Genomic DNA, 10408 nt, shown 5'->3' with positions numbered 1-10408 from the left:
TGTGTGTGTGTGTGTGTGTGTGTGTGTGTGTGTGTGTGTGTGTGTGTGTGTGTGTGTGTGTGTGTGTGTGTGTGTGTGCGCAGCATGTGTGTGTCTGTTTAAGTTTGTGTGGCAAGTAATGGGGCCAGTGTGTATGTGTGTGTGCGTGTGCGTGTGCGCGTGCGTGTGCGTGTGTGTGCATGCATGTGTGTCTGTGTGTGTGTGGTGGGGGCAAACCTCGTCATCGTATCACTACCCTTACAGTTTTTCCCTCGAGTTAGCTCACTTCCCAATTATAGCTCAACCTTCAAGGTGGCGATTTTGATTCCATTATACTGAAGGTCTTCTGAAGTTGTGCACCACAGTCGATCAAAATGGTTGGACAGGGAAAACAATTCTGCAGACTCTGCAGATCCATGAAAAAAACTTGCTTCAGGTCCAAAACAAGTTGTTCCTTTCCAACCTTTAAGGTGGTCATTGTGATTCTGAGGGCTATCCATAATATTGAAGGATATGAAGTTGTGCCCCACACCACTCTCAGCCAAGGTGACACGAGAACACACACCAAATAATTGGAGGAAATAAATCTCACTCTGCACACTCCATGAATCACTTACTCTGCACAGATCCATGAAAAATTCAGATCCAGAGAAAGTTGTTTTCTCCCAAACTATCAAGGGACTTTCATCTAAGACAGTGCACCCCATATGGGCCTACAAAGTAGTTCATGTTATACCTGGACTTTCCGTAAGCGTGTCTATGTTCCCACAGCCCACTGGTCCCACAGCCTATTGGTTCCACATCATTAAGATTTTTAACATTAATTTTTAGGCCCATTGGTCCCACAGCATATTCCTGCTGCTTCATGTTCCCACAGTTCTAAGAATTTATTCAAATTTAGGCCCTATGTTCCATTCTGGGGTGAAGGCCATGTTCTCTTAGTTTATTCAGAAATGTGGGAACATTTTGTTCTCTGGACAGGAGTTGTGGAACATAGGGTCTATATTTTAATAATGTCTTAATAATGTGGTAGACGGGGAGGAACGGTAGCCTACCATGCACCCCCCCCCACAACAAAACGCCACATGACTTTTTTTAATCTTCAAGATGTCCTGAATAATAATTTGAGTGGTAACAGTCATATAACTCACTCCCACTATGATTTTTCACATCATATTATATATGACCCCATGCATTCTAGTCCTATGTAGTGGTACACTGCCAAGGCCTCTAGAGCCATGATGCAGTTGGTTATAATAGCTTATGATATACCATATGAAAGCTTGGAGTCTGTAGTATACATATATTATACTGTATGTGGTGTACCTTTTGCATAGCAACAGTTGCTAGGCAAAGCATCTTCCTTAGCAACCAGCATCAGTGATACGGTTCCTCTGCGATTACATTGTGTTGTGATGTCTGGATCTAGATGGCTTTTCCCAAGTGCCACATGACTTCTGTGAACCTCCATGATGTCCCTAATAAGAATCTGAGTGGTAACAGTAATACATTCCTACTGTACATCATATTGTACATGACCCCAGTATGCTCAAGGCTATACGTTTTAGTCCTATGTTGTTATAAACTGTCAAGATCTTAACAGCCATTTTGCAGTTGGCTATCATAGCTTGCCATATACCATAGCTTGGAGTGTGTAGTTTATGAATATTATATCATATTTTTGGTGTACCTATGATATTTGGAAAAATATACTTGGCTCAGTTATATGATGTGTGAGAGCTATGTTTTTTTTTTCAATTCTTTAAATGACTTACATATACTGGTATATAAAGACATTATAAGCACTCCATCACTCAACCAATTAACCAATCACCAACCACCACTCAATCAATCAACCAATCACCAGCTATGTTCTGGTGTTCCACTACCTGGTGAAAGATCAACCGAATTCTGCCATTCCTCCACCATCAGAGACCCTTACAGTATATGATGGAAATGCTTGCTTCTACAATATGATGGTAAATGGCCGTGGAAAATACATCAGAGTTATCAGCTAATACAGTAATACAGTAATGGAATGTATATAATTGTGTGTAATGTATAATTTTATTGTGCATCTTTTTTAATTTAGAACATTCCAGACACATTTGCAGAGATCTCCTCATTGCTATTTGACAGCATAACTACGTCTGGATGTGGAGACATCATTTTCAGCACAGACCAATATAGACCTGAATCCATCAAGTCAATGGAAAGGAAACACCGTGGCTGTGGAGAGAAGATAATTATAGGGGGTGGAGCAGCAAAACGTCCCACGGAGTGGAAACAGTTTTTAACGAATGAGGAAAACAAGGTGCAGTTTATCAGGCTTATATTAAAGCAATGGAGTGGTGATAAGTACGCTTCAAAACTGCAAGGCCGCAAAGTCATTTTTATCTGTGAAGAATGTGCATACCTTACATCAGGGGACGGTTTGACAACAAGAAAGACTGAAATTCCATTACTCAGGTCATCACAGGAAGAGAACGACACCAGGGTTGTACTTTACAGCCAATATGCTGCAAATGACCATTATACCAACGTACGGATCAAGAGTCCTGACTCTGACCTATTCTTCATTTTGCTGCACTTTGCTGGAACCATGGGCATCAACATCCTACTTGACACCAAGATAAAGAGAAATTCCAGACTGATCAATGGCACACAAACTGCAGCAGAACTTGGCCAAGAAAAGTGCACAGCTGTACTTGGTCTCCATGGCTTCACTGGGAATGATGCTACAAGTGCATTCCGGGGCAAAGGTAAGCTTCTTCCTCTAACGAAGATGTTCAAAGCCCCCCAGTTTGTTACCAACATTGCTAAACTTGGTGAAACCTGGACAGTGACAGAAGCCCTTAATGATGATTGTGAAAAATTCACATGGGCCTTGTATGGCGAAAAGAAAGCTGAAAAGGTTGATGACATGCGATTGAACATCATTAACAAACTTTGCACCAAACACGGAAAGTCTATTCCTGGAAATGTGGACATGGCTTTGCTACCACCATGCAGAAAAAGCCTCACGCAGCATGTCCATAGGGTTCATTTTCAGGTTGCCCTGTGGACAAGAGCCAACATCAACAATCCTGTAATTCCATCCGTGGGTCAAGGACATGGGTGGTTAATGGCATAAAGTGGTATACAGCCCCTGTGGTATGAAGGTGAGAGTCAGCCACAGAGGTTGGAGGACATCTGTGGTGAAGTCCAATGTGATGATAACAGTGAGAGTAAAGTTGAAAGTGATTGGTCAAGCACAGACAGTGACAGTAGCAGTGAATGAACTGTCTGCTTTGGACTAAACCTTTCCCCAAATGTTCAATAAACTTTGTTTATGATTCAACTTGTTTCCTTCTATTGTGGTGTTGTGCTCCAACTTGCACAGATGTGACAGTGACACATACAGTGCTGCTCGCTATATTGTCAATATTTCCAGTAGTTAGTAATTAAACTATTATTATACTTTTACAAATTGTTAATGTATTTGCCTGTAAGGTCTTTATATATGTGTATGGTTGTATGGATGAGTCATTTAAAGGATCAGAAAAATTAAAAATACTCTCACACATCATATAACTGAACCAAGTATATTTTTCCAAATGGTACACCAAAATATGATATAATATTCATAAACTACACACTTCAAGCTTACAGATATGGCAAGCTATGATAACCAACTGCAAAATGGCTGTTAAGACCTTGACAGTTTATAACAACATAGGACTAAAACGTATAGCCTTGAGCATACTGGGGTCATGTACAATATGATGTACAGTAGGAATGTATTACTGTTACCACTCAAATTCTTATTAGGGACATCTTGGAGGTTCACAGAAGTCATGTGGCACTTGGGAAAAGCCATCTAGATCCAGACATCACAACACAATGTAATCGCAGAGGAACCGTATCACTGATGCTGGTTGCTAAGGAAGATGCTTTGCCTAACAACTGTTGCTATGCAAAAGTTAAACCAAATACAGTATAATATATGTGTACGACAGACTCCAAGCTTTCATATGGTATATCATAAGCTATTATAACCAACTGCATCATGGCTCTAGATGCCTTGGCAGTGTACCACTACATAGGACTAGAATGCATGGGGTCATATACAATATGATGTGAAAAATCATAGTGGGAGTGAGTTATATGACTGTTACCACTCAAATTCTTATTCAGGACATCTTGACGATTAAAAAAAGTCATGTGGCGTTTTGTTGTGGGGGGGGTGCATGGTAGGCTACCGTTCCTCCCCGTCTATGGGAACATGGAGCAGCAGGAATAAGCCGTGGGACCATTGGGCTGTGGAACCAATGGGCTGTGGGAACATAGAGCCTACCCTTGACTTTCCATCACGTAATTCAGTCAAGAAAAACTCTTGGTGTAAGACAAACTTGAGCAGAGATTTTTCTCTTAACACTTCAACTTGAGGAAAAATAACAGTCTTTATTTACATATAGCACTCAAAGGAATGAAGCACAAGGCACTTCAAGTGTTTGGACAAGGAACGCAAGACAGAAATACATTTGACAACATTTTGTTCCAGTCCACTAGTGCCAGGTGAAGTACCGTATATTACTGCTCTGTAGAGCTATTCCTACTGTACGGTATGTCCCTAGAAACAGGCATTGTAGGGAGGACACTCAACCTGTTTACACTGGGGTATCTTGGGACACACAGATTGCATTGAATTGAGATGGGGATGAGACAGTACGATCACATTTAGAACTTTATAAAAACTCTGGTCACCGATACTTTGGGATATTTAACATAATGTTATAAACAGGAGTTTCTCGATTTACAAACTTTCGTGCAGCGTGCAGTCAATGCGAGCCACAGATGATAATCGGCTAGGTGTTTACCATTGAAATTCCCATTGGAGCTCTGCACAGTGTATTATTACAGGCTGTTGTCTTGACGGCTGGCTGATTTATCTGCTTGTGTGGATTCTGTGTCTTGCTGACACAGTTAAGACGAACATACTGTCATGTAGCTTAGGGTTATTTAGTCTGCATTCTAAATGTGTAGTATATTATATTGTGTGGCCCAGTGGTAGCCACTGGCAGGGCCGGCCCAAGGCATAAGCAAACTAAGCAGTGGCTTAGGGCCCCCAAGACACCAGGGCCCCCCTGTGAGCAGCAAAGATCAAGGAAGGCTACAGTACACACACTGTGTATCCTATAGCAGTGGTTGCCAACTTTTCTTCTGTGGGGCTCCATATTTTATTTCTATAGTATTATTAAGCATCTGATGCTGAGTAGGTGGTGGTCCCCCGAATGAAATTTTGCTTAGGGCCCCATAAATGCTTGGGTCGGCCCTGGCCACTGGTTACAAGGTGGTGCTTTGTGATCTGATGCAGCCTTTGATTATTTAGGAGCTGCTGTCTCTCAAAAGCTATGCTCACATGTGATTGGCCGCTTAGCATTGTGCTACTCTGAGCTGTGCGCCCTATGTAAATGTTTGGAAACTGAGAAACCCATGTATTGGAGCAGTGAAATGTTGAAGTAAAATTTCAGAAGGACTGGTAAAAAAAATCCATAGGCATTAAAAACCTGGGTGTATTGTTAGATACTCTGCATTGAGGAAGAAGCCCCAGGCAGAGCCACATTGCCCCAGGGAAGCCAATCTGCCTGAATGGCACAGAGGGTCCCTGAGTGAGGCTGTCTTTAGTGTGACCTGACCATGGCAATACTTGTATTTTCCCAAGGTTTCTCTGTTATTTTACACCACTCTCCTGCCCCCTCCCTCTGAATTTCATTGAGCCTGTGTGTGGTCTTTGGGTCTGAGACCCATTACGATTTTACTTACGAAAAACATACAAATAATTACTTTTCACATTCACTAGCCTTGGCTCATTGTCTGTACATTTCTAATCAGAAAAACAAATCACTAGTCACTAGTTTTGAAATGAAATGGGTACATCATGCATCCAACATTTGTGCCACCGTCACCTGACAAAATCTCCCAGACATTGCTACTCAAATTTTGACAGGTTCTGTTCGAGTGCCACCTTTCGTCGGACAGCAGCTTGATCTGCCTGGGCTCTTCAGGCAGCTACAGTGAGAAAGTGAGGGGAGAGCTACGAGCCTACTGCTGTTTTTGGCACAGCCCACCGGCCTTCTAAAGCAATGGTGTTTATGTACGTGTGTGCACTATCATGTGTGATGTGTATATATGTGTTTATAGGAGAAACAGAAAATGTCTAGATGTTTCTGAGAGTCTCGGATTTCAGATATGGTAAACCAACAAAGCGTTCTGCTGTAGGGGTGTGTGTCTGTGTTAGTCATATGAACGTATGTTTATGCCACCAACTATTTTGCATACTTATGGTTCATGGGGAAAACATCTAAAAGAGGACTCACCATGACATTTTTTTTCCAAGGTAGCATGTGTCCCTGTAGTCACACACACACACACACACACACACACACACACACACACACACACACACACACACACACACACACACACACACACACACACACACACACACACACACACACACACACACACACACAAACAGGTTTGTTTATTTGTTCCAGTAAGACGTCAGCTGACCGCTGACTTCATGGGGTGGAATTGGGGGGGTTGGGTGCTGGGGGGGTACAGCGTGTGAGAGTGGCTCATGGCTTCAGGAAAGTGACCTTGCCCCCATTGTCTATAAACATCCCCTGAAGGTCATCCAGGAGTCATACCACAGCAATGGGACTGTGCTGCCCCCGCTCTGACTGCAACCCTTTGGACAGAACCATGCCCACAAATGTTGACACAGCCCAGAGGCTCAGCCCACCAAAACAGCCCCATAGAATCTCCTTCCAATATGCACACTCCCATCCTCCTCTTGTGCTTGTGACCTCGCATTTTGCTGAGGCCACTGTTCCTCATTCTCAATCCCAATTGTAATGAGGAAATTGTGTTTTTGCAAAATATTGAATGAATTTTCTGTCGTCTCGTCAGTGATGTCATCATGAGGTCACAAGCAGGCAAGTGAGGAAGGGAGGATGGAAGTCTGCATATTGGAGTCCACCCTCAGTGTGGCACCATAGATAGGTTAATCAGAGAAAAACACATGGAAATCCAATGCAGCAGCAACAACATGGCACAACAACAAGGACAGGGGGAAAGTCCAGATGTGCCCTATCAACCTTACACGACCGCAGCCGCACGTGATTCGGCTTCTCAATATAGCACGGATAGTATACAGTATGTACGTAGACTGTCAGTGTACACGTATCATTTAGGGACATGCAATGTGTTTTAGAGATGATTGGACTGTATACATAGGAACCGGAGAACACTGTCATTAAAACAAATGTCAAAATTTGTATATGTAGACGAGCGGTGTATAGCATGGGAGCACTGGCGGAAACACATCATAAAACTATGTCTTGCTTCTGTGCTGTTCGGTAGGCATTGCTGATTGGATGAAACAAGCTAAGATTCCAAGTCTTTGCCTTGCGCTTGCTATTCAGAGGAACACGTGCAGAAAAGTACAGGACAAGGAGTATACCATAACACAACCCCCCAAAAAGTTACAATGACTACCCCGCTGATGTCCTGGGGCCTGTATCTCAAATGTATGTGGATAGCTTAAGAAGCCGCAAATAGCTATGATCCGGTTGTAACTGATGCTGAGTCTTAACAGAATCTGCATGGTACCTTACGAGAGAAACTATTGACCATAGATCCAACTGTTTGTTACGGATGACCGATGTTACATGTGGTCTACAGCACTTACGTAACTTTCTCCCCAAAATTGCAGTACACAAACATTACATAACACAAATGATTCACTTCCAAATTATGTGTATTTCATGTACGTATCTTTATTTAGAAAAAGCTTACAAAATGAATAGGTGAGGTGCATAACATACAAACACTTCCAGCTGCAATGCGATGATGACCATGAATTGGTAAAGTCAATCTCATTAGAGCACTGTTGTAGTGCCAAAAGCTAGCTTTCCAATTCACAGAGCCAGGACAGTGCAGTGGATGGACCTATGTGTACCCACTGTAAGATGATGGGCATCTAAAGCAGTGGTTCCCAAACTTTTTCAGTGGGGACCCCCTTTAAGATTTCGTCTTGGCATTAATAGTTTGTCCACTAATATAGCTAGAAATCCGCAGAACAGCAAATACATCTATTAACCATACAAGTGAGTACTGTTATAACCAAATTATGGAATTATGTGCGCTGTTAACTTGTGGATTACTCCTTATGTCACTTTTGTCTTTGACACCCCTTCAGTATTTCCGCGACCCCCCCTAATGGTTCAGACTCCCAGTTTGGGAACCACTGGTCTTGAGCAACATGAGGACACTGACCGAATGAATCCAATCCGATGTGAAGCAGGCCGTGACTGATTGCAATCACAGACTGTACCGTTAAACTATGTTCATCATGTAATGCACTCCCAAGGCCTCCCAGGGTGGGCTTTGAAGCAAGTGTTACCTTTTTTACACCCTTCTCCATTTACCTTTTTACGGTTACACACACACACACACACACACACACACACACACACACACACACACACACACACACACACACACACACACACACACACACACACACACACACACACACACACAGACACACACACGTGGACAACCACACATATACACCAGCCATCCGATTTGCTGCTAAAACTAACATGAAACGATGCCAAGAAAACCGTACACGACCGTAATAATAATAACAAGCACCCCCTCTCCTCACATGACACCACCCACCAACTCCATCCCAGGAGGTCCGTCACCATGCATCAGGCGTATTGTATTTCCATTCTTGTATTCAATCGCGCACTGGACTTCAAAACAGAGGACCCTTTTAGGCCACAGTCCTCTCTTTCCCTTTCGGTGTGTGTGTGTCTCTCTCTCTCTCTCTCTCTGTGTGTGTGTGTGTGTGTGTGTGTGTGTGTGTGTGTGTGTGTGTGTGTGTGTGTGTGTGTGTGTGTGTGTGTGTGTGTGTGTGTGCGCGTGCGTGCGCATGTGTGCCAATAAGCCTCTCTGTTTTGGAATCCCACTAATTAAAAGCCTATCAAATGGGGAAGCTATGCGGGACATCACGGCCAGGTAACCGGAGAGGGGCCTGTGGTCAGGCACAATGGTGTGGTTTGGAGTCAGGTGGGCCTATGCTCTTCTCAGTCACACTGTCAGCCCGTCATACCCTTCTGGTTGCTATGTATAACTCTAGGAACCTCACATACACTGTACACTGGTATGCCATGCTATCAGGCACACAATTTAACAGCAGCCTATAGATCAATAATGTTTACACTAGCACATAAAGAACTGTTGATGGATCGAAATGCATCTGTGGCCGGGGGTAAGGGGTTGGCCACGGGTCGTGTGTGCGTGTGTGTATGTCCGTGTGTGTGTGTGTTTGTGTGTGTGTGTGTGTGTGTGTCGTTAGGTGTTAGTGATAGCACAGCACATTACAATGGCATGGCAGGGAGGGCAGAGAGGAGAGTGGAATGTGTCATGCTGCGGGGTGCATGGGGTATGTGGTAACTTCAGGCCCCTACAATCTCGGCCTGTATTAATATCTTCCTGCGCGAGGCAGCGCGAGGGGGAAGGTGACCTCTGGAGACTCTCGAGAACTCCGGAGCCGCGGCCAGCATTCATGACGTCTGGCAGTGTGGCTATCACAGCTACTTTTAGCAAGAGCTGGAGATGGAGCTGGGCGGCGAGTTGGGGGGGATGGGTAGGTGGTGGGAGCTGAAGCAGGGGCTGAACAATACAACCAACAATCAAGACCTAGCCTTTTAGCGTAAGAAGACTGTGTGATTCTACATTACATTACATTACAGTGCATTTGGCAGGCGCTTTATAACCAAAGCGACTTACAAACAAGGGCATACAGTAATCATAGCCAACATCATATCTGAAAGGCGTCATCAAATCTTAAGGCTGCACGGGAGGGATCTTGTATGCCGACACAGCTTCAACTTGAGGTTGTGCAGTCCGTTTCTCTCGTAGATAGTTGTCTTCTCTGCTACCTCTCCTATATTGCCTTAGTAGCTCGGCAGATAGGCTGTTACTGGCGACGAAAAGCTTGGTTGGTCATTGACAGCATAAAGCATCTTCCTTAAACAGCATAGCATTTTTCAAATTCTCGGTGAAAAACATACAACAGCAAAAAACAAAAATCACCTACAAAATGACCGGAAACGTTTACCAAAAGTATCATTTGACGATGCTAATTAACAACTATAGGCGCGCGAAATTAGAAAAAAAACAACCGGAAGAGATAGAAAGTTTGAAAAAGTTCGGGAGCTGTGGTAAAAGGCAGCCAGACGGCATCATCCCCAATGTCAATGAACAGAAAACCCAAGTTCTGGGGCCCATTCCATTATCCAAACTCCCGTTCTCGACTTGTGGTTGTGGCTTTGAGCTTCACTGATGCCCCACCTCAGTGTCAGCAGTCAGA

Source organism: Engraulis encrasicolus, chromosome 5 (genome assembly GCF_034702125.1).
Source record: "Engraulis encrasicolus isolate BLACKSEA-1 chromosome 5, IST_EnEncr_1.0, whole genome shotgun sequence".
Lineage (NCBI taxonomy): Eukaryota > Metazoa > Chordata > Actinopteri > Clupeiformes > Engraulidae > Engraulis > Engraulis encrasicolus.
This window is presented reverse-complemented; position numbering follows the sequence as displayed.